Below are 23,854 nucleotides of genomic sequence, written 5' to 3'. Positions count from 1 at the left end.
CCATTTCCCTAACATCCCTTTTCCTCTCTTCAGTAAATAAATATGCATGTTTTCCCTTTTGTCAATCTTATCCTAAGAACTGACATCAAGTTTTTTGAGTGAAGTAAAATAATAAATAAAGTATGCTTGTATCAAAGAGATATTACAAATTTATTCTGTAAATATTGAGTTAATATACACTATGTGCCATGTTTTGGGTTAGGTACTTGGGATATAATATAATAAACTGTATACTTGATGGCTTCCGGTCTTCTTTCCTGACTTGTCACACCCTATACACAGATGGCCCTCTGATTACAGTTAAAGCTTTCCCCTCAAAAGCAGGTTAGCTTTCCCAATACACACATTTAAACCAGAATTCTACCCTAACATGCAAAATAAAGAGTTTGCTTCCTTTTCTACTTCAATTTTATGATACTGATCACTTTTTCATATAATTATAATAGTAAATTGGATATAATTTTGTGTTTTGAAACCTAGGTCAGAATTAAAATGAAGATTATATTATTCTGATTATCCTTCTTCCTAAAAATACCTAAGTTCAACTTTCAAAATTTGAGAGTGATTCTAATTCTATTTCTAATTTATGCAGATGTATTTGCATGAATTATTGTCTGTAACCATTTTTCTTAATGTTAATTCAAAACACAATCACAATTTAAGAAGGGGATTATCAATTAAAACCAAATCCAGACTTAGGTAAGGTAAAAAAGACTATTTAGTCCCGACTAAAATGGGAAGGGGTCTATGACAATAGAAACACTATGAAATTTTGAGATCTATAAGCCTCTTAAAGATCAGGCAGAAATGAATTTTACTTATAAGGATGAGTAAACAAGACTAGAAAGAACCCATTGTGGGAGCATGAGACAAGCAAGGGTTGCGGTCAGACAGTTGATCAGGAAAGTGTTTTCAAAGTCAGCTGATTCTCAGGAGGGAATCACAGAGGGGGGATCAAAATTCAGAGGCTTGGGGAAAACTGACAAAATTTGGGTCAATTCAGTTTACCAGGCATTTTGTCCATATTGGTCAGTGAGAGAGTAGCTACTCATTTATGAGCCAAAGAATAGACATTTGAAAGGTCTGTGTCTAGCCTTGTCATATATGAACAGGAGAGTCATCCATGAACCTTATCTAAGTCACATTGGGGTAGTTTTTTGCAGTAAGCTATTTTCTAGAACACAAGATAGGTAGGGGCTGTGGAAGGTTGTTTCTTAACTGTTGCTATTTTGCAGGAATATTTGGCTCATTGGATGCTCAAACCAAGTCATATGTTTCAGAAGGTGAATTGCATTCCATGAAATCAAGTAATTATTATATTAAATACTTACCATAAGTTTCAAAATGGAAAATTTTTTCAGTTAAAAACTTTTGTTAGTTTTTGTTCTACAAACAATTTGCAAAAAAAAAATACACTCATCTTGTCTGCAAAATTAACATGTAAATCAGATGATTAGGTATAATGCCTTCCTTAGGAAGCACAGCTATCTTAATAGAAAATTCATTAAGTAAAAATTATTTCTTCTACTTTAAATTCTAGATTCTTTGTCAGTTGGTTAAAGATAATTTTATATGCTCTGTGATTCAACTTGCTTACAAAAAAGCACATGAAATATAACACATAAATTATTGCAATTTAATCGTCTAATTTCATCTTTTAAATCTCACATTGCTTTTTCCATGAACATGATTTACTGAAATTGAGTCACATCTTATGGAAAGTTGATATTTAAAATATATTAAAACAAATATTTCATATCACTTTTTCTCCATATTAGATTCAGGAAATGTTATTTTTTTTTTGTAGTCTTAATGTGAAACATATAACAGTTCTCTTTCTGTGCAGTTCATTAGAATTTCACAAATCTTAATACATAACTTAACCGTTGAAAAAAAGGGATGATAATTAAGTCTGAAGAAGAATTAAATCAGATTACACTAGAAGCTGAGTAAGTGTAAAAAAATAAGTGATGGGATGATGATACTAATATGCCTCAGGAAAATTCTTGAGTTGATATTTCCAGGAATTTTTTCTATATGTTTATATTTGTAGAAAGAATATAAGAAGCTATTTTTTAGACATAAGATTAATTAGAACAACTTGCTTACAAAAAATCACATGAAAGATGATTATTTCCTTACACCGTTTCATGTATAATAAATGCTCGCTAGAGATTTAACAACTATAAGAGAGAAAGAGATGTTTTGACAAATGGGATTTGAGAAAGTTTATAGGAATAAACTTTCCTGTGTCATGGAAGAAAAGCCTCAACAAATTCTTCACCCTTACACCCTTTGGGCATCTGAAGTAACCAGTGTGGAATTGTTGCAGTAACAATTTTCCCCAATGAGCAATATACAGGGAGGAAAAAAATATTACAAGTATAAGAATCAACATGTTAAACAAAACTCACAAACAAAACAGGTGGAGGGGAGAGTATAAAGAATATGTATAACTGCATTGTCCACCTGGAAAAAGCCTATTGTCCTTCTGGTCACAACCCAGGTTCTCAGAAGTCTTCCCTAATTTCCCTACACACTCTTTGCTTTGTCCTTTCATGTGTGTTCACTTTATATAGTGCCTCCTATTTCCCTGTTATGCTCCAGGAGAGGAAACAGAATGAGATGTGGCAAAATAAGTCACTAAAATCAAGATATGTGGAATATATTTTTTGAAACTGGCAAATAAAATTAAATCTTGCCATATAGTCTTTACTATTGTATTATTTGATAATATAAAGTTAATAATTGGTCTATGTTTCTGGTACAAATTCTTATTTCTAGTGTAACTATGACAACATTCTAACTAATTAATTTACACACTAGGCTATATGATATACCCTCCTCAAAATTAAGGTGGTTGCTGACATTCTTTCTTGCTCTGGGGTGTGCAAAACTGGTTAAATATGGTGCTTCTGAAAATACTTTTAAAAATTGAGCATTTCATACTCAAAGGGTAAAAGATATAAAAACTGATACTTCCAGAGCCAAGAGTAAATTAAACAAGGTTATGTGGTATCTCTGGGCCATGTCTCAGAATATGAACATTCTGGGTACAATATAAGAGATTAAAAAACTTAATGATTTCAACCAGCTCACAAACAAAAATGTCATTTCAGCAACTGCCTTTGCTTTCTCTACTTTTATTGGGCAACACATAGAAGTTCTTGATCAAGGATTATCACTATTAATAATCCTAGGTTTGGGAAGCCTGAAATGGTTTACTGAACACATATAAGATCTTGAATCTGCTTAGATTTCTAAATACCTACACTTAGAAAGTTTTAATAAGTACCTGTAAAAAGCAATTATTACAGGTAAAGTGAAAAGAAAAAAAAATAAGATTCTGAATTTCAGGATCAAATAAAAACAGAAACCAAGGATCACACATCCCACTTGGGAGCCTTATGAGGCAACTTCAGGCACATCAGTCATTACAGATTTTCATTTTGGGAAAAAAAAAAAGTAGTTTAATAATCCTGACCTTGAGATGACAAATTCCTTGGTTGTTTTTCAGAAATCAGGGGCAGAACAATAAAGCATGATCATCCATCAGTGTTCTGTTTATTCATATATACTTTAAAATATAGTAAGCTTATATACAGTGTGTGGTTTATATATATTAAAAATACATATGATAAAAGAGTAAAATAATGATATTTTGCTTTCAGAGGTTTGAATTTCAAGAAAGATAAGCATTTGGACAAAGATTCTCTTTGGTTTGGGGGCACCAATTACTTTTTAAAAATCTTTTTACATCATCTGACCAGCAGATGAAAGTATTATGATGTGTTAAAGAGCAATGCCACTTCCAATTAAGAATTCAAATGTTGTTTTACTTGTGTTACACAATTAAGCGCCACTTTGAAATTGTGGGATGTTTTCTTGTAAAATTGCTTTTGACTATACAGAACCAAATCTCTTTGGTTCTTAGGGAAAAAAAAAAACAGCATTGCCAAGAAGGTTTGTGCTTTCCTATTTTAGTATGAATTTAAATCCATCTGTAGCTACTCTATGTATTCTGCAAAATAGACATGAGTTTGTATTTGTATAATCATAGCCTTAAAATACTTTACAGATTAAAATTTCTGTAACTTTTAGTTACATCATTAGCCTGTGAAGTTGAAAGTTTCCCAGCCAACCAAATGCGTATTTGGGGTTTTATATCCACATAAATTGTTTTGTATAAAATTTGCCTTAAAATGTAATGTTTCTTCTCTCCTTTTCTGAGGGAAATATTTCAAATATAATGTCCTCCACAAAAACGTAACCTACTAAAACATTGTGAAGGTGCTTTGGAATTTTAATAATCTTTTGGAGAAACCACACTTATTTAGCAACTTCTAGTAGAAATGTGCTTTCATTGTTTATTTCAATATGCTGTATCCCATGCTTTGAATGAAAAGGTAGATGTGGACAATCATTGAGAAGTGAAAAATAATTAAGATGGTAAAATATTTCCCCCTGAAATCCAGAAGTTTAAGAAATTCATCTTTGCTATGTAGATGAAGATTTATTAGACAAGTCACAAAAAGGACTGATATAAGGAAAACATAAAAATTGAACTTTACTTAATTTAAAATTTCAGTTAATTAAAAAATACTGCTAAGAAAAGGAGGATACAAGCCACAGAAAAGAAAAATAGAAACAATTTGCCTTACATATGTCTGACAAATGTCTCATATTCTGAATATATATCCATAATATATAAAAGATTCTTACAAATCAACAGCAAAAATATGCAATAAATATGGGCATAAAGTTGAACTGAAACACCACCAAGCAAGACATACAAATGACTGATAAATTCATGAAAAAGTGCTCAACATCTTTGATCATAGGGATAATGCTAACTGAAATCACAATGAACTACCATTTTCCACCCACTAGAACACATAGAGTTAAAAAGTCTAACAGAGGGTTGGTGAAGTTGTGGAGCAACTGGAACTCACACACTGCTGGTGGGAGTGGTAAGTGGTACAAACATTTTGAAGAACTGTTCGGCATTTCTTAACAATATAACAAAATAACATGTGCTGTTACATAAACATACAGTTTTCTATCTATCTGTGGCTTATAATATATATATATATATATATATATATATATATATATATATATATATACACACACACACACACACATATACATATGTACATAAATATGTATCTTATGAGCCAGAGATGTATATATATCTTATGAGCCAGAAATTCCATTCTTACACATTTACCCAAAAAAGCAATGAAAGCATATGTTCTTAAAAATACTCACACAAGCATTTTTAGACCATTCTTATTCATAATAGACAAAAACTTGAAACAACCCTCATGCTCATTAACAGAGAAATGGACAAATTGGATAACAACTTGTGATATACTCAAATGATGGATTACTACTTAGCTATAAAAAAGAATAAACTACCAGTACTCAAAGCAACATGGACAAGTATTTTATTAAAAATACAGCCTAAGAAATCAGACACAAAGGAATAAATATTATATATAGTTGAACTTTGAACAATAGGGGCTTGAACTGCATGGGTCCACTTATACATGGAATTTTTCCAATAAATATGTATTTCTGTACTACAGGATCCACAGTTGGTTGAATTCGCAGATGCAGAACAGGGGGTGGTGGATATGGAGGGCCGACTATAAAGTTATATGCAGATTTTCGACCTCCTGGTGTTTTGGCTTCCCTAACCCTCTCCCTTTGTTCAAGAGTCAAACGTGTAAGATATTTGAAACTCAAGTAACAGACAAAACTCACCTTTAGTGATAGAAATCAGATCAGGGGCTGCAGGGAGTGAGGTATGGAGGGGTAGGATATAGGAAACATTAGGAGTTTTGGAGGGTGATAGAAATTTTCTATATCTTATTGAATGTGATAGCTACAGGGTTGTATACAACAGTCAGTACATATAAAACTGACCATCTAAGAACAATGCAATTGATCAATATGTTAACTTTACCTCTATAAAAATATGAATGTAAAATATAGTGGCAGCATTCATCATAATTCATGTTCCTCAAGGCACAAGGGATAAATTAGACTACATACTTAATTTAGGAAAACAGATGAAAAAAGATGATATTTAATAATATACGATACCTTCATTTAACCTTTCTAAATATCTATTTGTAATTATAAAAGTAATATGTAATCATAGTAAAAAAGGGTTTTTTTGGAAGTATAGAGAAATATACAGTGAAATAAATTAACCCCCATCACATCTTCATTGTTTACTACTAATGCTCAGTATAAAATGGTAAAATTTTATTTTCCTAGAAAAGGAAAATATGTCAGAAGTAAATTTCTGAATACTTGCATGACTGTAAATTTTTATTTTATTCCTACATTGAAGTCAAGCTTTAAAATTATTTTCCATGTGCATTAGAAGGCACTGATCCATTGTTTTCTAGAATATACATTATTGCTGGTTAGAAGGAAGATGACAATCTGTCTCTCACCTATTCAAAAGCTATCATATCACTCTCCTTTTTTTTTGCATAATACTTTCTCTTTTTAATTGAAATTAAAACTGCAGCAAGATTAATTAGACTTGCTTCCTCTTTCTTATTTGACAGTTCCTGGATTGTTTTAATCAGAAGATTACAAGTATTCATCTCAAGGGAAATTTAATCTATTAGTTCATTTTACCTGCTCCATTCTTTCTGGCATTTTCATGAGATAGAGCTGGAAATTCAGGACATATTTTCTTTGAGTTTTATATTTATATCTTAATAATAAAAACAGCTATAAAATAATTTATTAAGTATTTACTAAAAAACAAGCACCTTAAATTCTTTTGATGAATTATTTCATTTAACAACAAACTACCTTATGAGGTAAATATTATAATTAAACCAATTTTAGAAGATTAAAAAACAGAATATTTATAGGGTTAAGTAAGTTACCCAAGATCACACAATTTAAAAAATTACTGTGACTGAAAGAAGGATTAGATGAATTGTACTCTTAATTGTTACCTTGTTCTTTCTTTTTTCTATATATGTGCTTTATATTCCTCCAAGCTTTATTTTATAATTGTCAAATTTAGTCATCACCCATTTCTATTGTTAATCAGTGTTTTTATTGAAATATATTGTTTTATTTTTCTTTATTAACATAAAATTTATATAGAATAAAATGTACAAATGTACAGATCTTTTGTGTACATTTGGTAACATATGATAAATGTGTGTATCCATGTAGCCAACAACCATTTTAAGATATAGAATGTTTCTATCATTCTCCTTCTGCTCAATCACCACCACCACCACTACAACCCACCAAAAGCAAAAAGAGTTTTAATTTCTCTCATTATAGATTACTTTTGTCTGGTCTTAATCTTTATATAAATAAAGTCATATGCTACACATTTTTTTGTCTGGCTTCTTTCAATCAACTCTAATTCTGTTAGATTCTTTCACTTTGTTTAAAGCATCAGTGATTCATTTCTTTTTATTATTGTGTAGTATTCATTTGTATGAGTATAAAACAAAATTTTTAATATACTCTCCTTTTAAAAGAACTCTGTTTTTGGCCATAATGAATAATGTTGCTAGGGAATTCTTGAACAATTATTTTTGGGTACAGATGCCTTCATTTCTCTTGGATGAATAACTTAGAGTAAATGTCTGAGTCTTGTTATAGGTAAACAAACATTTAACAGTATAGAAAAGTGTTTCTATAAACTGAAGAAAACTGCCAAATTTCCAAATTCTTCTCTTTTTTTTAATGAATGTAATATTTTCTATAACCAGTCTAAAGATCCTTTAGATCAGAGCAAGAGAAAACTACTGATTTGGATAACAAAGCTAATTTCAATATCATCCTGGTAAATGTTTAGCAACTGCCTTTTGGGAATGATTGGTTAAATACTCTTACCATAGCCAATTTTAAGCTACCAACATAACACCAACCAACTCCCCATATTCCTGAAAATTTCACAATCGGTTTTCCCAGTAGAAGTCAGCTCAGTACCCCACTGGACCTATCATCTTATTTTTGGAAAAATAGGAAAAATAAAGCTAGGCAACTCACAAATTATTTAGCCTACCCCCTCTCCAAACCTCTCTGTGGGAATGGAATACATAAATAATAATGTTTAATGAATGCACACTACATGCCAAGTAATATGTTAACTGCTTCAGATGCAATATAAAGTACATTTTGATGAATAAACTGAGGTACAATTAAATGAAATGTTTTCTCATAGCCCCACACCTAGTAAATTGTGGAGCAAGTATTTTTACTTTTGTTTTTTGTTGTTTTGTTTTTCTGTTTATTTTTTGCCTTTTTTAAAATTGAAGTATAGTTTATTTACAATGTTGTGTTAGTTTTCAGGTGTACAGTAAAGTGATTCAGTTATACATACATATATATCTATTTTTTTCCAGATTCTTTTCCCTCATAGGTTATTACAAAATATTGAGTATAGTCCCCTGTTCTAAACAGTAGGTCCTTGTTGATAATCCATTTTATATATAGTATTGTGTATATGTTAATCCCAAACTCCTAATTTATCCCTCCCCCTCTCTTTCCCTTTTGGTAACCATATGTTTGTTTTCTATGTTTGTGGGTCTATTTCTGTTTTGTATATAAGTTCATTTGTATCTTTTTTTTTAGATTTCACATAAAAGTGGTATCATATGATATTTGTCTTCCTCTGTCTGGCTTACTTCACTTAGTAGGATAAAACCCAAGCATTCTAGTACCAAAAGTCACATGCTGAACATTATTACATGGTTTCCATTCTTGTAGCAATAACACAAGGTTTTATTTTACCATTGAAATATTAGTCTTGTTCACTATTTAAAACCTTGATTAGCTGGAGAAATGGATACTTGATAGTATAAATTATTCATCTGTATATAACACAGGCTTTACAGAATCCATCTGCTATTTCATTTGTGAAGGAAACCCGAGAGAATATAATTATACACAAAGACAAACTTGAAATCTAGAATCAAGCAATCATGAGAAAAGAATGACTTTGTATTGCTTTCAAAAGCAATTCAATTTAAATTACTATTATTTTAAGTCAGCTCTAAAAATGTTTTGGAAAACTGGATAAAAGATGTATTTGCTTATTCACAAGACGTCTACATCATAAGACTGGCTGCTCTGAAATTTCCTTATATATACTTTACTGTAAAATAAAAATTATTTGCCAAGTTCACCAAAGTTCAGCTCATGGACAAAACAGAAATGTCAGCTGTGGCCGTAGGAGCTGATCCCTGAATGTGAAAGCCCCAAGCAAGTCTGACATGTGGGTTCCAGATAAAGGCATCAGGAGAGCAGTTAGCCTTGTCAAAAGACTGTTGGCCCTAAGGCGCTCATAATAAGGAGATACGCTTCTGACCTTTTATTACTTTGAGTTAGACTTTTTAGAAGATTCCAAAGCAGGCTAGGCTTCAAGTGAGAGGGAGAAAACAAGATAAGTAAAGTTTAAGTAAGGGAGTAGAGCTGGCATCTATGGTGTTAAGAGGGACGTGCAGACCTGGAAGCTGTGAAATCATGTGATTTAGGCTGATGTTCAGCCTTCTGGGAAAGTTGTGGCTGCAAAAATGGTATCTGGCCATATCAGACATGAAGCAAAAGAAGATGGTTCAGGAGCATGTGTGGTTATTCTATGCAACTTCCTGGAGTGAAGAAACCTAAAAGTCGTTTATAAGAAACATGCCAGCCTCTATTTCTACTGTGCCATCAAGGGTCAAGACAATGAGCCCATCATGCTGTTGCTGAAACCTGGCCTCTCTATATTGGCACCAAATTGAATCTTAGAGACAGAGTTTTGGGTGAAGCAGAAAAGAATAGCTTTATTGCTTTGCCAGACAAAGGGGGCCACAGCAGGCTATTGTCCTCAAGACTGTGGGTCCTGTCCTGGATGGGGTAGTGAGGAGTCTTATAGCAATGGTTCAAGGAGCATGGTGTGATCAGCTCATGATCATTCTTCTGATTGCTTGGTAGTGGGGTAATGGGGAGTCAGCATCATCAATATTCTGGTTCCAACCAGTCTAGGTTCTATGTTCTTGGAGTCAGCAATTTTCATCTGGTGGGGGTCTGCTTCCTGTACAAACAACTTAGGAATGTGTGTCAAACTTTTATCTATATCTTTCAGGGAACTGCTATGTGGCAGATTTATAGTCTAAATTGTTACCAGTTCCCCAGCCCAACAGCTATTGTTTGTTCCACATCTTCACATTTCCCCATCATTAAATCTTGGTTCAGCCTTTTATTTTAAAAGACAAGGACACAGGGGTTTGTACACGGTTTCAACTCTGGAACTGACTGACCAATATCTGGAGCCCCTGGACAAATACTTCAAGCTGGACATCATCTTCAACTTTGAGAAGGCCTGCTTCATCTCAGATACATTTTTGATGAAGGGTGATGTCCAGGACAGCTCCAAGAAGAGTGTGATGAAGGCTATACAGGAGGATGACCAGCTGCAAGAGGAGGATGAGAAGCCCTGAAGTATGCTCGAGAAGATGGGTTAGGAAGAACCCCTGCCTGGCTGGATGATGATGTGGGGAGTGGTGGAGAGACAGGGTATGAGTGCCTGCTTCTCATAAATCTTTCTGAGGGCTCTTTTCATGGGGTTACCCAGCCACCCTGCCTCTGCTGTCTCACCTTCTTTCAGAGTGAGCTGTGGGTTTAGATCCTCAAACATTCCCTTCCTTCCTCCACCCTCCACTTCCTGTTTCCCATTTTCCCACCAAAGGTTTTAGGAGCTAAGAGTTAGGAAAATGTGATCAAGACAGGGGTGCTATATGGCTTTCATTTCCTGCCTTTGGGGGACTAATACACATTATCATGTTCAGGGATCTAAGATATTCTGAACTAGGAAAACCTATTTTATTCTGTTTAGCTCACAAATTCCCAAAATTAATTTTTCCTGAAATATATTTTTCCCCTTCATATCACCCAGTAACATCTCACAGAGCTCTTAACTATGGACTATACTTTAGAATTTGGCTGTAAACTTCCCTCCATATGACACTCTTTATGAATTGCATTCACCCGAAAGTTAATTACGTCTTCCAAAAACTTGACTTCACAAGCCAGAATCTGGGTTTGGAGAAGAACTGGGTGACTCCTGTTTCCACCCTTTGTTGCAATGTTTGTAAGCAGCTTTTGACAGGAAAAAGCTCTTTGTAGGAAAGAACCCTTTGTAGGTGGCACTCTTTGGTCTTGTCACTGACCTTAAACCAGGTACCCGCATGTTCTACTCATCTCCAGCCTTAGGACACCTTTCAAATCTTTTGATCACACAATACTTTGCCTAGCATGTTGGTTTTTTTCCATAGATTGAAGAAGTATAGATGAAGAGTAAGTAATTAATTGATGAGCAGATCTCTTTCTTAGCTTCCCCTCAAGTAATCTTGCAATCAAGCTGTGTGAACAAGATAACATTTAAAGAAAGATCATGAGGAGTCCACAAGCCTGCACACAAGCCTGCACACAGTGGGGGATGGGTATGACTCTGACCCCCTATCTCAATGATTAATTGAGATTACTTCCCTGTTTCCCTTTAAAAGCTTTCATGTCCAGGCAGAATCTTCGGAGGTGGTTTTTGGGGATGCTGAGTCCACTATCTCCCCAGATTGCCAGCATCCTGATTAAAGGAACTGTTCCTTTCTACCAATAGTTGTCAGTATTGATTTTGTAAGCTGCAAGCAGTGGGATCTGATTTGATAACATGTTCATGATGTGTGCTCCATGGCTGCTTCCACATGGTTGTGTTCACTAGTTCATTGGGCACTAAGCCTACTTCAGGAGATTAGAGGAAGAATATGGGTCACAGAGGTAATATTATTTTCTCCAAATTTAGTATAGCATTTAACTTACTACCTTCTGAACAAGAAGGGGAGAATAAAAATTAATAATTGTTTTCTACCTCTATGCTTGGAATCTGTGTCACATGAAAGCCAGAGGCAGCACAACTAAAATAAGAGAGACAGATAACATGGGTAATTTTTACTACTCTAATTTAGTTTCTAAATGGAAAGCAAATAACACATTTTTAAGACGTATGAGCATTAGTGGATTATGAGACTATCATTACAGAAAAAAACTATATAAGTAAAATAAAATAACTGTATCAGGTTTCAAAATTGCTTTTAAACTCTATAGGCAAGTGTATATCAGACCCATAGAAAATGAACAAGGGATACACAAATAAAAATGCCTACACAAAGCAGGAAGACTTGAATTCTAAACAGTTTAACCAATATGTTATGCTCCAAATGGACTGCTTATTTGTGCATATTAGGCAAAGGATCTTTGTAAAATATGAGGGAGGTGTTTCACTTTTTAAAAAATTAAATTACTATTGACTTAAAGAATCTTATTCCAGCTTTCCAGATGAATTGCTTCTTAACTTTCTGTGCCAAAAAAAAACATAAAATAAGGGTCTTTAGTGTTCTATGAAGCTGCTTTCAGATTTATATTGTATATTCTATACTCTATATTAACTATACCCTCATAATTACAAAGGTTTAATTTTAGCTATTGGGAAAATATTTATAAATATTATTTAAATACTAGAAAATTAAAATATAGGACCATGAGTATAATGACTATTCATGATAAAAATTCCTCGAGAAAGTATTGATAAACTCCTACTTGTATGAAAAAGATAACAAATTCACAAGTTCCCAAAACAAATGTTTTTTTAATTAAAATATTGGAGCATTCTGAGAAACTTCTTGGAGAGTAAAGTCCCAAAGGCAAGGTCTAGAAAGATTTCTTGAAGATAAGTCTCCAGCTAGGAAATCTTAAAGTTAGTAAGTTATTTGTAGACAGAGAAGCGGAGGGAAATGAATACCAGATCATTGAAACAGTCTGTTCAAATTCCAAGCTTTCTACAGCTTTATATTCTCAGGGAGAATGAAATTTTCTTTTACCCTTCTAGGTTCTTCTGTCTGGTCTGAGAATTAAATTGGCACAAGGCAGATTAACAGGAGAAAAACAAACAAAAATTTTATAATATGTATACCTGGGAAAGACCCAAGAAAATTGAGTAATTTACCTTAAATACTATTTCAGCTGAAGACAAAAGGGGATGTTGGGAGAATCAGATATGGGAATTACCAGGAAAACACAGTAAACCAGGGTAAGGTTGTTATACAGATTTAAGTCATTGCCTTCTCCACTGATAAGAGTTTCTAGAGATTTGATCACTCTCCTCTTCCCAGTACATCCAGAGAGACACACTTACAAATGGAGATTCCCCTTATAAATGCAAATGTCTCTTACAAAACAATAATTCCTACTTGGTTTTCAGTTTTTCACATGTCTGTTGTTTTTTAGAAAATAACCAGTTTAAGATTATTGATATGCCAAAGAGACATATTTTGGGGTAGCAAATTCTGCTCTTCTACAATACCCCTACGAAAAATAGGAACCATGGTCATCCTTCAGTATTTGCAGGGGACTGGTTCCAGGATCCCCCTCAGATACCAAAATCTGAAGATGCTCAAGTCTGTCATATAAAACGGTGTAGTATTTAAATGAAATGTATGCACATCCTTCTGTATATTTTAAATCATCTATACATTACATACAATATCTTTATAATGTAAATGCTATGTAAATTGTTATAAGTACAATGTAAATATTTGCCAGCTTGTGGCAAACTCAAGTTTTGTTTTTTGGAACTTTCTGCAAATTTTAAAAAATATTTTCAATTCACAGTCGGTTAAAACTGTGGATTGAGAAGGCTTAGATATGGAGGATCGACTAATCTAAAAGCAGTGCATGAACTATGACACAACCTGAAAATTTGAGTGCATGAGCACATACACAAACACACACATATACATATGCACATAGACGTCTATATTCCTACAACTACCGAGCTCTTTCAGGCTTTATAGTTTTCTGCTTGGTTGTTTTTAGCTGTTCTCTGCTGTATGATTTCTACACATTATGTGTTGAATTGTGTTCTCTCCACCCTAAAGGTATGTGGAAGTCCTAATCCCTGATACTTGTGTATGTGACTTTATTTGGAGATAAGATCTCTGTAGATGTAATGAAAATGAGGTTACACAGGGATTGAGTGAAACTTTAATCCAATACAACCAGTATCCTCATAAGTGTTGGAGAAGAGACACACGGTGAAAACACCATGTGAATATTGAGGTAGACACTAGAGTGATGCATCTGTAAGCCAGGGAATGGCAAGAATTGCCAGCTGTCACCAGATGCTAGAAAGAAGTCAGGGGACAGATTCTCCATCAGAGCCCTTAGAAAGATGCAACACTGCCAATCTCTTGATTTCAGATTTCTATCCTCCAGAACTGTGAAACAGTACATTTCTGTTGTTTTTAGACACCAAATTGGTGTTAGCTATCATAGCAGCCCTGGAAACTATTACAATATGTGACACTGGACATATGAAAATTCCAGAAAATTCCATGGCTATTGCTATTAAATCTGATACAATAAAGAATCTGTTTTTTTAATATTATTTACTTGAAGATGTAGGTATTACATGTTTAACATAACGTAAAAATTATTTAGAATTTCTTCTTTTTACCTAATCAGAAGAATATATTCTAAAACTTTCTCCTCATGATGAGAACATCAAGTAAATGATTCTGATAGTTTTAGAAACAGTAGGAGATATAATATGTAAAGGATTCATCAGATTTTGAATCTGAATCTGAATCTATATTTGGCCTTTTCTTTTCTTCTGCTCATTTAGGTAAATCTTTCTGTGTTTCCAGTCCCTCATCTGACTCATGATATTGTTGATAGGATAAATCATATTGTTACTGAGTCCAAGCTCATTCTGCTTGCTTGCATTGCAGGCCAATAAATTGGGAGAGGAGCTGTTGGAACAAGGAATAATGACTTTATTTGGAAAGCCAGGAGTCCGAGAAGATGGCGGACTAATATACTAGAGAATTCTGACCCCAGTCAGAATTCAACCTTCTTTTATATTGAAAGGGGAGCGGTATTGGTTGGTTGTTGCAAACTTCTTGGTGCAGGAATCCTCTGTTCTTGCAACTGTCCTAGTAGGCCAGGTCACGATGTTCCTGTATACTTCCAACAAGACGCATGTTATTCTCTGTTCTGCAACTATTTATTTCTATATGAATGGAAAAGTGTTATAATACCTTTAAATGTCAGAGCCATGAGAATGAGTTATCCTGTATATCTCAGGCTATAGGAAACATTCTTAACTTGAAGCAAAAGCAAAAGAATACAAAGGTTAAAGTAAAAGAAACAGATGTAAAATGGAGTCAAATTTGTTCTTCCCTATTGCAATATCAGGTTAGTAAAATTCCTATAAAAGTATTACGATTTTTCTCTTTATTTTTTTAAATAAACTTGGGAAATTAAACACCTTTATTCTTCATGTTAAGGGGAAAAATGCTACTTTAAAATTTTCATTTGGGGCTTCCCTGGTGGCGCAGTGGTTGAGAGTCTGCCTGCCGATGCAGGGGACACGGGTTCGTGCCCCGGTCTGGGAAGATCCCACATGCCACGGAGTGGCTGGGCCAGTGAGCCATGGCCGCTGAGCCTGTGCGTCCGGAGCCTGTGCTCCGCAACGGGAGAGGCCACAGAAGTGAGAGGCCCACGTACCGCAAAAAAAAAAAAAAAAAAAATTTTCATTTGTCATAATTTGTGTCAATTAATTGGTATATTTCACTCAAATGAGAAAAGATGCTTCATGCTCAGCAAGATTTTTTTCAACAACAAAGATTCTTGTTTACATAGGAAGTAGCATTTGAATATTATTGATTTCTTTAGTCATTATAGCTAATGTTTCATAAAGCTGTGCCCTTCTAAAAAAATGCCAGGGCACCAGTACTAACATTTTGTGGTGTTATTGTTTTACCTCAACTTTGCAGCTTTTACAATGATACTAAAGTGTAAAGAGGTCACCGAAACTCAATTCCCCTGTCTTTGTAACAATATTTCTAATCTTTGTCACAGAAATGGTTTTATTTTTTTAACACTTGTGTTCACAATGTTAAAATGGTTGAAAGTTTCCAGAACCATAAGTATAACCAACTCTTCTTCACATCATCCATAGCAAATCATATTTACTTTAGAGTATCAAGAAACCACGATGGAGGAAAAAAAAAAGAAAAACAAAGATTGTTTTTGCTTTTATAGGCTTTGCCTTCACAATTCAACAGTAAATCAACAGTGAACATTTGGTTTGCCTAAGGCCAGCATGATATCAGCTTGCCTGTTTGGAGCTTATATTGTGTTTTGTTCTTATCTGATAACTCTTCAAAATAAGCACAAGCTTTCCCATCTTGGAGACCCTCAGCACCAGTGGTAGTCCCCGCAGAGTTTATTTATTTCATCAAAATGATATGAAATTTGGCTGTTCAATTTTGTATTTGTGAAGAATATTGGTAATTTAGCTCAAAATAAAGCCATGTTGAAGAATTCTTTTCAGCACACGAATGATTTCCCCTACAGCTAATTCTGTTTTTATTCAGGCACAGAGACTTACCTCCACAAGGCCATTTCTCTCCCTTGGAAGAAGACAAGTTTGTTGAGGGAAAACCATCTCATGAAACAGATATTTAAGCACACAGACAAGAACGTTCCTATTTAGGGTGATTTTCTTGCCAGCTGAGTGTCCCCCTGGTCATACCTATGTTCAATGTCAGATTCAAGCTTTATTAGTGACAAAGGAAACTGTCAGGGAAGGGGAAGAGATCAGTCATGATTTGAAAACACAATAAGACAGGGCAAGCAAGGGAAAAAGAACAAGGCATGGAGAAATTCAAAGTGATAGGCCTGATTTAGCTGATAGCTGCATCGGGAAGCACTATTTTGATTTGTTAAAGTGGTATATTGAGAATTTAGTTTAAAGCTATTTCCATTTCTATTTCTTTTATTTTTCCTGTAGATAATAGGATTCTGAGCATTATTGATTTCTTAAAACAATGAATCTAATGTAGGCAAAAATGATTCGTAAAGCATAAAACATACAAATAAAATTGAAAGTATTCTGAACACTGCTCATGAAATGGATCTGTCTTCTTTAAACTAGGGCAGATACATTTAAATGGTAGAAAACCAAGTGTTGGTTAGGGTTCTGATATGTCACACCACTGAGGACTAAGGGAGATTAGGCTCCCACCTTTCATTTTAAAAAGAGCACAAATAACTGAGCATTTACCCCAGGGCTTATTGCAGTATCAAGAGTCTCTCTCACTCCTCCCATAAAAAAAGGAAGTTCTATGTCCCTTCTTCCAGAATATCCCAGAACTATGTTAATATTTTGACCAGTGGAATATGAAGGAAGTGATGTTGTGCCAGCCTAAGCTGCCATGATGTGAGGAAACTAGGCAGGTACATGGAAAGGCTCTTGTGCCAGGGAACTCATGCCAGTGCTTCAGTGGAGAACCTAGCTAGTGACCAGCACCAACCTTCTAGCCGCGTTGATTGAGCCTCTTTGGAAGTGGATCTTCCAGCCGCAGCCCAGGCACTCTAACTGATGAGACATAGAACAGAGACAGAATTCTCCACATAACCCTGATCAAATTGCAGATGCGTGAGCAAAAGAAATGACCCTTCTTGTTGTAAACCAATAATTTGGGGGGATGTACTGTTACCAATAATACAAAACCAGAACAGTTTGTTAGGAGGTAGCCTGACTCTGCTACCCCTACCATAACTCTATAACCTCCCTTCTCTGTATTTGAAAAAAAAAAAAAAAAAAGGCTAGGGAAAATGTGCTCTCAGGGTTGTAAATAACTGACCATAATTCTCTGGGTGTTAAGTAAAGGGTGGAGGATAAGGTAGAAGAATAGGTTTCTTTCCCTTTTATGTCTCATGGCTCAACTCCTCTACAAGTGTTACAGAATTGACCCTCAATAACTTACTTGCATTTAAACTACAGTTTTCCCTCAGTATCTGTAGGTGATTGGTTCCAGGACTCCTGGGGATACCCAAATCTGAGGAGGCTCAAGTCTTTATGTAAAATGGTGTAGTATTTGCATATAGCCTACACACATTATCTCATATATTTTAAACCATATCTAGGTTTCTTATAATAACTAATACAATGTATATGCTATGCAAATAGTTGTAAATTTAGTGTAAATGCTATGCAAATAATGACAAATTCAATTTTTGCATTTTGAAACTTTCTGGAAATTTTTATTTTTAAAATATATTCCCACCCATGCTTGGCTGAATCCACAAATGTGTAACCTGGGATAGGGAGGGCCAACTGTATTGTCCTGAGAGAATCCTAACAATGAAAACCTTTAAACAGTGATGCAGGTTATACTGGTTGGGTAAATATGTCTTGCTATTTTTACTTATAAAAATATGGATATAGTGTCTTCTGTGATCTATTTTACTTTCTTTTTGTTTTCAGATATGTGGCTGCTGATTGAACAATGCAAATTCAGTGGGTATAAATATGAATAAGTTTGAACATGATTTATTTTTTTGTTTCTTCATTTTTTCATTTAGCCTCAACTGGATAATATATAATCTATCTTTTATAATGATTAGTATATTCCTTAATTATAAGATTATATGACACCTTCTATGTACTTTCTATTATTCATCTCCAGATAGCCCTGTGTTTAAACCTCCAATTAAAATTCAATTTGTCATATATCAGTTTTCTACAACCAACATCTGAATGATTGTTTCAGTTCCAGTAATTTGGAGTAGAGAGGAAGCAGGATATGTTCTTTCACTCTTTCATCTCTTTACAATGGAGATGAGTGCTTTGGAGCTATGTCTTTTGGGCTATTTCTGTTCTTCTCTCTCCCTCTTCTGTGTCCACCTCCTCTGTTGTGGGCTGGCAAGGAAAAAAGGGCATGACAAAGGTCTTCTAAAAAACTAGGCCATATCAGTGGCTGAATGGCCTGAGTATAGGTTTGAATTTCTCTGGCTGTCTTTGTCACTCATCACTACCACTGAAATGGTATTCTGAAGAAATGCAGGTCAATTTTAACCTCATCCACCCTCCATTGCTGCTGGTATTCTTAGAGAATTCCATTTTTTTGAAGACTCTGACAACTGTGAGAACTTAGGAGCATATTTATCTGATCCTTTTTTTTTCCCTAGAATACACCATCCTGTAGTTTCTAATCATTGTGTGTTTGCAAGCTTCTCTAGCATGCCTTCTGCTTTCAGAAATATGCAAAGATTTAGCACAAGTTTCTGTATCTCCATGTGTTGCCAAACTCTAGTAGATAATGGCAAAAATATAGTGAGTTTTCTCTCTTTAATCACATTAGCAGTAATTTCATACCTTAGGAAATGCACAAATAAAAAAAAGAGAAATGCATCACCCATATCTATTTGTATACCAAGGTAAGTTTACTCTGTCTTCCTACAATTCTTCAAAGTCTTGACTGGTCAAATTTCTTAAAACAAAACAAAACAGAACACTTATAAGAGGGTTACTGGGATGTCCACAATACCCACTGCTTAACTTGGTCCAAAGGCAGCAATATCCATCACACCCTTCCTAGACTCCTCTTATACACAACAAGCAGTTTTGCTGGTCTCAGTTACTTCCATCATAGGGTTGGAACCTCTGCCCAAGTCAGGCCATAACTGATATAATTATTAATTTGCAGTTGTCATGAGGCATGAGAACACAAATCCTAAATGAGTTCTAGACATTGTTTTCTCTATATTTTATATAGCAGAATGATCAATTCCTTCTGCTAGTATAGTGACACTTTGTACTCTGGTTTTCTGGCATAAGGATCTCAAAGTGACCAGGCATTAGCTACAGCTTTAGCTTACTGTGTACCCTTAGAGAAAAGTGCCTTTCAGGGATCAGGACATAAAGTCAAGCAGAGTATACATTTACTGAAAGAAGAAGCAGAATTTCCACATGTGACTCACTGAGAATGATTGTAAAATGTTCCTTCTACTTCCAATCCTTGGATACCCAAATCCATTTATTCTACATAATAGGATAAATCAGAATGTACTGGTTTTTGATCCATAGTACAGTTTTCATTTCGAAGAACATTGCCCAGATGACAAGGTTATCATATCTGAGTCATTAGCTATGCCTTTATGTGTGTATTCCAAAGTTCCATAAGATTAGCTGTTTTACTAGTGATGTAGAATATGGTACTATGACTCATTTTACACACTGTGAGATGGACTTGGAGTAGCACTTCACTTATCATCTGGAATTTGATACTTCCACTATAACCAGGGGCCCCTAGTATCAATGGCAGCCCAAAGTATATTCAGCAATCCTTGAGATATTTATGTATTCCTCTTTCTTCAGTGTACAATTACTCTGGTGAATGGCCATAGCTTTCTTTGAGATATATTAGAGTAATTATTACTATGCACACACTATAGCATTAAATCTTTATTTCTCAAGGAACCTGTGCCTCTCCTCAATCAAAAGGTCTTGGTTCTGAGGAATGGCTCAGGTCTGGAAACTGGATTAATAATTGTTATTTGTATTGTGAGAATGGTCATCAGTCTTCTGTTTCCCCACTCTTTAAATTTCTTTATTATAAGAGTCAAGAAATACACCCAATGGCTGCTCAGCTACCTTGTCCTTAAGACCATAGTTTTAGGGACAAGGTCTTAAGGACATAGTTAGCCATACACAGATCCCTGGAGGTCATGAATGTCATATAAGCCTTGCCACCATTAACATAATTATGTTATTCCAAAATTCATGTCCACCAGGAATTTCCATCTTTGGAAATTGGAACTTTGCATATTTAATCAGGATGAGGTCATACTGGATTAAAGTGAGCCCTCAATTCAATAAATGGTATCTTTATAAGAGAAAGGAAGGGAGAATTGGATATAGAGATATTGATACAAAGGGAACACAGGGGAGAAGGCCATGTGATGATGGAAACAGAGATTTGAGTGATGGAGCTGTAAGATAAAGGACACCAAGGATTTCTGGAAACCATCAGAAGCAAGGAAGAATCAAAGAAGGATTATTCTCTAGAGGCTTCAGAGAGAACACAGTTCTGCCTACACCTTGGCTTCAGATTTTTAGCATCTATAACTGTGAGAGAATAAATTTCTGTTGTTTTAAGTCACTCAGTTCCTTTGTTTGTTACAGTAGCCTTGGGAAATAATATAATCAGGGAAACGAAGGAAGCCAAGAAAGGGTATGTTATCAAGCTCTCAGCCACTGAAACTTAATTCCACCGAGGAAATCTGGGTGCCAGTATAGAATGCATTTCTCAGTTATTCCTCTTAAATGGGGCAGGAGTTGGAGTAATTAGCTACCAATTCCCACTGATTGAGTGCTATTTTCAGAGGGTTTCTTTAATTTTGCAACACTTCTGACCAGCTAAGCACTTGAGCAGAGCAGGCTCTGGTGGTCAGAGTACTCAGGCAAGAAGACACAAAGACTGGTAGTTGGAATTAAGGCCTATGTGTGTGGAAATGGTAAGGATTGGTGGGATATAGATGAGACACTAAGTGTCTCCTAGAGATATTAAAATAAACCCATGTTTTTTATTAACATTCAAACTACATGGACCATCCACATGTAGATTTTTCATCACCAAACTTCCCAGAACTTCTGGGCTCAGTTGGTGTGCTCTGGGTAATCCTTTAGTAGGCCAGACTTTTGGCTGCAGTTTCTTATGTTATGTGCCTTCTAGAAAACTAACCCTCTACAATTAAAGAGAGCCTTGCTCAATATTCTTTTGATTTTCTCACAGACCTCAGTGGTCTTTCAATAGAAGACAATACCATACCTCCTTGGTTATATACAGACAGTCTCCTCCAAACAGATGGTGGCTCTTTAGTTTACACTTTTTGAACAACCATATTGCCAAAACATTCCCTCTATGCCAGGGCAGTGGTCTCATCAGAGTGTTCCAGAACAGCCACATATTGTGCCAGAGCCAGCCTTCTCTAATTTCCCTTTGGCCCTAGTGCTGAGCTGGATTACCGGCTCAGAGTCCCTGCTCCCTCATGGTCATCTCCATTACACAGTTCCAATGTCTCAATTGGAATACATAAACTTTTTTTCATCATGCATATCCTAAAGACATTAATACCTAAGGAGAGGAAGAATTTCTATTCCTTTGCTCTCAGGAAGTCCCTTGGGTTTGCACAAATTTGTCTATCTCTCCACAGTGACATTCTAGATCTTCTTACCAAGGGTTATTAGGAGGAATTATATTAATGACATAAATTTTGTTATTACATAAATTCCAAATGTACTCATAAGTCTTAAAAGCCAAATTGATAATGAATGCTCTTAGTCACACGAGAGATAGGACATGAGGATATGAGTAGATTGCTCTCATATTCACCAAAGTTATTAAAGAAACAAAGTGACATTTTTTTCTACCAATAAAATATCAATTTTATAGTAAGTAGAAGATGTAAAAAATATAATCATCCAGATGTTTTGTATAAATGATTTATTTCCTAAAACATTTACTGTTTACCTACTTTCCATCAACATTCTGCTGAGTGTTGCATAGATAAAGACAAACAAGTACAGCCTTTGTCATTATGGAGTTGACAGTGTGGAAGGGAAGAGAGAAATACAATTAGCCAACCATGAAATAATAAACCGTATGACAAGTGCCACCAAAAAAGGAAGAAATTCCAGTGATTCAGATGATCGATATTCAAATAGACTAGAGATATTCAAGGCCAACCAATCCTAGAGAAATAATTCAGGGAGGACCTTTTAGAAATTACATTTCTTCATAGACCTGATGGAATAGAAGGATGAAACAGCAAGAATGAAAGAGTTTCAGGCAGAAAGATAATGCTGTGCAAAGACTCATATTGCAGGGAGCTTGGAATAACCATGAATCTAAAAGTAGCCATTGTACTAGAGATCAGGTTAGAGTGGCCTACAGGATCTAGAAGATACAGGGCCTTGTAGGTAAGAATTAGAAGTGTAAGCAAGTAGATAACATGACACAGTTTATGTATTAGGAACCCCCTGCTTTGTTCACAGTGCACTGAAGAAAGCATATGAGAAAGTGGGGGCAGAGTTTGGAGCCTATGGCAATTGTCCAAGGGAGAGACCAAACATTTTAATTGGGAAGTATCATTGTTTATGGTTATTTTTCTTCTGAGTTCAACTTGAGTTTTGACTCAGTAGATACAGCTTGGTGCACTCTGGCTGTGCAAGGTCAATGTAGTGATAGAACACTATATGGTCCACATTGATTAGGAAAGGTGAATGAGTTTTCTCATTTCTGAATTCCATACCAGAAAGTTACTCCAGCATTGTGGGAAATGTGATTCAATAATTATAGAACTGCAGTTAGGACGATTTGATTGGTGTTAAATGAATATATACTTTAATTATTGTCTAAAAACTTGGCATAAATAAATTTATCATATTTAGGACATGTATAGAGTGCATGGCAATTTCTTTTTACCTAGGGCTCAGATTGATGTTAATAAATATAAATTAAGTGTTAAAAGTTGCCATTAGAGGAGAATTTCCCGTTAAAACAAATACATCAAAGAAAAGGAAGGTAGTTAAATTTCTTAGCTTATAACTTCTTCTTAGCCATGACTGGCTGTAATTTAATTGTTTTCAATAGTAACTTTAAAAATTTCATTTTCAAAGTTATAAATTCATTCAATGAATAACTCTGTGATGACTTTATTTTGATTTCATAGTATATAGTTCAATATACAATGAATTTGTATTGATGTGCAAGTTTTGCCACTGGATATATTTATTCAAAGGGAAATTAGCATAAGGTTTTGGAATTTCACTTATTGTATCACATATTGATTTAACAAAGCTCTTTAGCAACAACTGGCTTTTCTTTTTCAAAGCTCCACAACAGTTCTAGCAACTTCAACACTACATCATCTTGATTATGACATAGTAATTTTATACTTAAAAAGTTAC

The 23,854-nt window shown here is 34.7% G+C and overlaps 1 pseudogene across 1 annotated transcript in view; it reads left to right on the top strand.

Annotated features, from left to right (window-relative positions):
* Positions 1-10,481, top strand: part of LOC307064898 — a 144,204-nt pseudogene extending 133,723 nt beyond the window's left edge. The window contains exon 2 of the transcript in view: positions 10,253-10,481. The product of the transcript in view is annotated as an uncharacterized misc_RNA (transcript). The remainder of the gene's footprint in view (positions 1-10,252) is intronic.
* The last annotated feature ends 13,373 nt before the right edge of the window (positions 10,482-23,854 follow it).

Source organism: Hyperoodon ampullatus, assembly GCF_949752795.1.
Source record: "Hyperoodon ampullatus genome assembly, chromosome: 16".
Taxonomy (NCBI): domain Eukaryota; kingdom Metazoa; phylum Chordata; class Mammalia; order Artiodactyla; family Ziphiidae; genus Hyperoodon; species Hyperoodon ampullatus.
Note: the sequence above shows the minus strand (reverse complement) of the source record. Positions and strands in the feature narration are given on the sequence as shown.